A 6,781-nucleotide genomic window follows, 5' to 3' on the forward strand; every position below is an offset into this window, starting at 1 on the left:
TATTTATTAGATTAATCGAGTACATCGACCAGCGTATGAACTGCTCGCTATTCTTGTGGTTGGTTTTTCCTACCACAATCTTGCGAGCAGTTCTGACTATAAAATAACCCAGTGACGTGGTCAATGATGCTGCTGTATTAATTATGCACACCCATAAAACGCCCGTTTTGACCTTTAAGTACGCCTGCGTTCTGATCTCCACTCCCCGTTTTCAAGTACCTTCCCCTGTTACCACCCACATACGCCTCCTCATGTCACTCAAAATAGCAGGCATTCGCTATGTAGTGAACAAACGATTTTCGGCCGCACTGACTGGTTCGCGCATGCATATTACGATCCGTACGCATGCGCAGTTGTGCAAACATCGCTTGGAACGAACGAGCGGCTGCTTACAAGCGGCTCTGACTCAGGCCCTAAATCCGCACTGCAACTCAGACACATGGGCAGATGAAAAACAATGCACAAGCAAAAAAATAAGACACTTAGGCCCCCACATGAAAAAAATTGGTCCCCATGAAAAAAAATAAAACACCTTTACCTCCACAGGAAAAAAATACACACATTGATACCTGACAGGAAAAAATTAAACACATTGGCACCCACAAGAAAAATACACATTAGCCTCAACAAGAAAAAAAATAAAACACACCACGGCCCCACAGAAAAAAATATGTACATTGGCCCCCACAGGAAAAAAATACAAACACATTGGCCCCCACAGAAAAAAACATACACATTGGCCCCGGGGCCCGTGGCTGCTGGCTCTGGTAGGCGGGCGGGTCAGCGCACCTCTGTTACTGTGCCTGCCCGCCCGCATGTCCGGCCTCGCGGCTGTGCTGCGGGCCGTGGGCGAGTGTGCCCCCGCCCGGATAGCGGCTGGGGTGCATTTGGTAAACGAGGAAGTGGCCGTGGGTTGAGACCAGTCCGGTCTCGGGCCCCGGCTCGGACCTCCAGGGCAGGTAGGGCCCGCAGAGGTCCTCAGGCCCAAATTACAAATGGCAGCCCTGCTCAGCTCCCTGAGCCTGCTCGGGTGGCGGGGCTTAGCCACCATTTTAGTGATGAGACTCACAGTTTGCTGCAGGTGGGCTCTGCCATCAGCTCTACCCAGGCACAAGGTGCTAGTCAGAGTGGTGGGCCACAGACACAAGGGGCTAGTTTTAGTGTAGGGTCCCCCAACATGAATGTGCTTACAATGCCCTTAAGCTCAGGGGATCCTGCAGGGGTTATCAATATCATGTCCTCCATGGCCACATTATTTGCCCCGTTTGTGGCTGCTTTATCACTACTGCCTGCAGCCAGGTCTCCTGCTTGTGCGCCCCTGGCAGCTTCTACATCCCAATTACCATCACCCATGCCCGAGCATTTCTGTCAGCTGTGCGCGCATTTGGGTCCTTAATGGCACATTTTATCTCAGGAGCGGTCCCTTCCATGATTTTGGCCAATTCAGCTGTTCCTTCTTCTGCACCTTTGTCTGCATCGGGGGCTGCGGCGCCAGATGCTGTGTTACCCTCTTTTTCAGATGGTGATGCCAGCGACAGTCCCGAGGATGCAGCTGTGGACGAGGAGCTGACTTTGGCCAATTCTTTAGGCGACGAGCAGCCGAGTACATGAGGTGGGTCTACTTATGACGAGAACGATGACAGTAGCAGCTGTTGTTCCTCTTCATCGCTAGTGTCAGATGCCAGCAGCTCTGCCAGGGCGCGCAAGCAGGCCGCTAAATATGCTAAACGCGAGGCCGACCGGAGAGATGAGTCATCTAAGCGCCGTCGTTCCCGTTCACATGTCGCTTCCCGCAAACGTTCTAAATGGTCCCTGGGGGTTCGCTGCGATAATACGGCAGTTTTGCGCGGCTTGCGCCCATGTTGTAAGCGTAAGATAACTAAAGGCCTATACGTGGACATTTTTGTGCTCACAAAGCAAAAAAGGATTTTAAGGCGGCCAAGGCTAAGGGAGGACTCTGATGTGATCAAGCCCCGCCCCCGGCGAAACGTACGTCATCCGACTCGAGTCACAGCAGGCTGTTGGAGCAGAAAGGCACCAGCCCGCGCGGCAGTGTGCTAGGATTTCCCCGCATCTGCCGCCGAATCTGCATGAGACGACCAGGTATCTCCCTGGGGAAGCCGCGTGGAGGGAGAATCCCACTGCCGCTACCGTCTCCTCCATAGCCTGTGCCCCCTGTGCGTGTTCACAGTCATCTCTCCCCCGTGGAGCAGCGGCACACTAGAAGGATTTCCTTATACAATTTGTATCAAGCTAAGTCAATATGTATGTGCAGACACACTCATTATATGCGCTAGTCTCCTAGCACATTGTCACTTGCTATTTGAGGATCAGCCTCTTGATATATGCTCTTCCTAATTATGGCAGTATATTTAGATAAATAATTGGCCATTGTGGATATGTACACTATTAGAAGGATTGATTAATACCCACTGCAGTGGTATGATTTGGTTATAACCCATCAGTTTGACCATCACAGGGTTTTGTCGTATTTCATGATTCTGCATACACATGACTACACACAGCTATGCCTCTATTTCCTTTGTCATGTTTTTCCTGCTCACTTGATTTAAATTGTTCATGTTCTGTGGCAGTGGATAGATCTACTATAGTCGTGTGCACAGGAATTTATCCTGACAATGTTATATATCAGGAATAGCGACTAATTATATATGTGATACACAGCTGTGTGTGTATATATCCGAATCATATGCACTTGTGCTCTGTGATCAGAGCCAAATCTGAGAAAATAATAATCTGTTGTTAAGATGTTTTATATCTTCTGAAATGTACTATTGTGTTACTAAATTGTGAGTGACAGCCATCATTTGCTGCTACTCGTGGGGTGGTTTTATCCTTATCAGATAAATATTATTGTTATCTTAGCGGTGCGTTATTGTATTGCACAGAGGGATTACTCTGTTAATTTAATGTCGCTCAACCAAAAAAATCTTTTTGGAATCTATAGAGGGTAACCCCTCTTTTTTTCCCTATATGAGCTGGCTCCCTTAATTATAAGGGTAAATATAAGGTATATGTTGTTTGTATGTATGTCCGTTTGTGTAGGTTACCTTGTTTTAGTAATATTATATTAAAAGTTATATTTTAAATTATCTTTATTTCTATATGAGTGCCCCCAACGATAAGTCTTCTTTCTCCTTTGGTCTCTTATTGTTCCTTTCCTGACTTTGGGGAGCACCACCAACCTATTAAAATTGGTCCACTAAGTGGAGGCTTAATTAATCTAGTTGGTATATGATTATTTGTATGTACTTCAGGTCCTGAGGGACTTGAAAGTAGGTCTCTTACATCAGTCTGGTGCGACCCTCACCCCCATGTGTCTCTCTAAGGGAGGAGTTAGCCTAGACGTTTTCAAATCCTTTAGTAATTGTATCGCAGGTTTTTGCATGTTTGCATCATGCTATTTAATAACGCGTCCTGAGGAACACTTAAATATTATCAGGTATCTGCACCTGATTAATGGCATGCAGCGCGGTTCCCGGGGGTTTGCCTGGCGGGCTTACGACGAAGAGTTTCGTCGGAAGCAGGATGGCAGGCCTGTCATTGAGTTTGGCGGTAAGGACGTGGAGGTGTGGCTGGAAGTCACTCAGCCACCGCGTCATCGAGTCGAAACTCCCCCTATTCGGCGTCCACCAGGACTGGGTCGTTTTTCCGCTCAGACTCAGAATAAAGGCAAATGTTTTGCTTTTAACAATGCCACCTGTACTCAGGGGCAGCGGTGTCGTTTTCATCACCTCTGTTTGCGCTGCGGCGGAGCCCATCCGGTGTCCAGTTGTTCCCGACCAGCTGGACAGCAGTCTTCCAAGCCACCTGGGGCTAAGTTAGGCATCGTCCCCAGTGCATTTGGATGCCATGTCCAAATGGTTGGGTTGGTATCCAAACCTTGAGGATGCACGTTTTTTTTATTCCGGTTTCACTTTTGGTTTTCAGTTACCCATTAGGGTTGAGGTTAGGGTTGGCCCCCCGAAGAATTTGCGGTCAGCGCGTGAGTTACCTGTGTCTTAGAAGCCAAATTCAGAAGGAGGTGAGCCTAGGGCGAATAGCAGGCCCATTTGAACAGCCCCCGCTGTGGGATTTGATTCTTTCTCCAGTGTCCGTTGTCCCCAAGAAGTCTCCTGGTAAATTTAAGCTCATTCAGCATCTGTCATACCCATCAGGGTCATCAGTGGATGATGCTCTACCTCCAGAATTTTATTCGGTGGTGTAAGTCATTTGACGAGGCATTGGAGATGGTTAGGTCATATGGACCTGGTGCTCTCATGGCTAAGATAGATGTGGAATCGGCTTTTTGTCTACTTCCCCTGCATCCTGACTCCTTCAGGTACATGGGGATTTGCATTGGCGACAGATATTTTATAGACAAGTGCTTGCCTATGGGATGCTCTGTTTCCTGTGCCTTTTTTGAAAGATTTAGCACCTTTCTTCATTGGTGCGTGGAGACTTCTTGTGGGTGTCACGGGATAGCTCACTATTTCAATGATTTTTTTGTGCGTGGGTCCTGCAAATTCAGAACGTTGTGCTTTTCTTTTGTTTTCTTTACGAGCTCTGTTTTTCCATTTCGGGGTACCGGTTGCCGATGAGAAAACTGAGGGTCTTCCCGCTTGCCTATCATTTTGGGCATCGAGATTGACACCTTGGCAGGGGTTTGCAGGCTTCCTCGGGACAAGGTGGTGAAATTGCGCAATGCGATTGCTACATGTTTGGCGGCTAACAAAATTTCTTTGCGGCAGGCACAATCGATGTTAGGTCTGCTGAATTTTGCCTGTAGGGTTATCCCGATGGGCAGAGTTTTCTATCAAAAGCTGGAGCGGTCCACGGCTGGAGCATCCAGACCACACCACATGGTTCGCCTGTCCTCCGAAATCAAGAGGGATCTGTCCGTTTGGGCATCTTTTCTTGACAAATTTAATGGTGTGGTGAGTTGGATGGCTCCGGTTGTTGACAGCTTTCAGCTGCAGCTTTTCACCGACGCGGCGGGTTCAGCGGGTTTTGGTTGCTACCTTGCCGGGTCCTGGTGTTCGGCACCTTGGCCTGAGGAATGGGTGCGTTTGGGTCTCACATGGGACCTGTTGCTCCTCAAACTCTTTCCAATCATGGTTGCATTGGAAGTGTGGGGTGAGCATTTGCGTGATCGCAGCATAGTGCTCAGGTGTGATAACCTTGGCGTTGTGCATGCGATTAATCAGCAGCATGCCAAATCGTTGCTAGTATTGCGAGTTTTGGCGCAGTTAGTCCTAACTTGCTTGCGCTGCAATATTTCATTTAGATCGCGGCATATTCCTGGGGCAAAGAATTAAATCGCAGATGCGTTATCACGGTTTCAGTGGCCTAGGTCTCGCTCTTTGGCCCCTGGGGCTGATGCTACTGGTGTGCTTTGCCCCTCTTATGTTTGGCAGGTCATCAAGCTGGCATGGAGGGGTAAGCTCGCCGGTCACTCGCCCCGGGTACTTTGAGAGTTTACAGCCAGGCTTGGGAAGAGTGGTAAGAATATTCCCGTCGCCACAGACATGGAGGTAAGAGCAGGCATCAGTTGATGCTTTCTTTTACTTGGCATCTCTATGTCTCTGGCAGATCCAGAGCATTGGTTTCGCGTTATCTGGCCGGTATTTCATTTTTCTTTAGGTTAAAAAGCCTTCCGGACCTGACAAAAAGTTTTCTGATTCAGAAGGCCTTGAAAGGTTGGGCTTGTTCGGTTTCCGGTTGCGCCCGACAAGAGATGTCCTATCGATATTTCCCTCCTTCCATTACTCCTCGCGGACATGGCGGATTCGGTTTTTGAAGTTGATTTGCGCAAACTTGCTTTTTTGATGGCCTTTCATGGGGCTTTCAGGATCTCGGAGTTGGTGGCGGCCTCCAAGCGAACCGATTCTGCGCTCCTTCGGGCCGGATGTTCTGGTAGGGGAGAGGTTGTTGCTTTGTAGGCTTAGTTGCTCCAAGACAGACAAGCTGGGTAGGGGACGTTGGATTTCGCTTATCCCTTCTGAGGACTTGAGTATTTGCCCCATTGCCCTGGCCAAACGTTATCTTCAGGTCAGGCCTGCTACTGCGGGCTCTTGGCTTCTGCATGAGGATGATTCGCCATTAACCAAATACCAGTTTGGTTGGGTTTTGAAGCGCTGTGTCTCTCGTGTCGGCCTCTCCCCCCAGGATTTTGGTACGCACTCGTTTCGTATCGGGGCAGCAACTTCCGCTGCTTCAGCGGGATTTTCTGTATCCGAGATTAAGGCTTTAGGCCGTTGGAAATCCTCCAGTTATAAGCATTACATTCAGCCTCTGCATTGATTGCATTGCGCATTTAATAATGTTATGTTTATTCGTTTGTCATGACATTTGTTTGTTTACCTTCAAAGTATGGTCTTGTCTGTCTTGTTTTGTCCTGTCTACCCGATTCGGGGATTAGCTACTCGCCGCTGTGGCAGCGGAAGTCTGGAGGCATTTGACCTTTTCTTTTAGCCTGAACTGACAGACCTAATTCGGCTTATTGACATCACTAATTACAATTAGTATGTCCCTCAGCAGGTTTTTCGTTTTTTCCTCCAGCCGAATTATCCGTGTATCCCTGCTTTCCCCCTCCTCCCCCCTCCCCTCTTCCCCACCCCACTTTTACCCCCATGTGTCTTTATGTTTGCTTCAAATTGGCACTGAAGCTTGTCTAAATTTCAGCCTGGCAGCTGGTTACACAAAAAATTTTCTTTTTGGCAGATCCTCCATTACTTAATTATAATTGCAAATTAATTTAATTTTGCATTCTTTTTCTCCC

At 48.2% G+C, this 6,781-nt stretch overlaps 1 pseudogene; it reads left to right on the forward strand.

The window, feature by feature from the left end:
* Nucleotides 1–3,714: 3,714 nt before the first annotated feature.
* Nucleotides 3,715–6,303, forward strand: LOC148521942 (uncharacterized; annotated as a pseudogene).
* Nucleotides 6,304–6,781: the final 478 nt, after the last annotated feature.

The sequence above is a fragment of the Taudactylus pleione genome, unplaced genomic scaffold, assembly GCF_031769625.1.
Source record: "Taudactylus pleione unplaced genomic scaffold, aTauple2 ptg000154l, whole genome shotgun sequence".
NCBI lineage: Eukaryota > Metazoa > Chordata > Amphibia > Anura > Myobatrachidae > Taudactylus > Taudactylus pleione.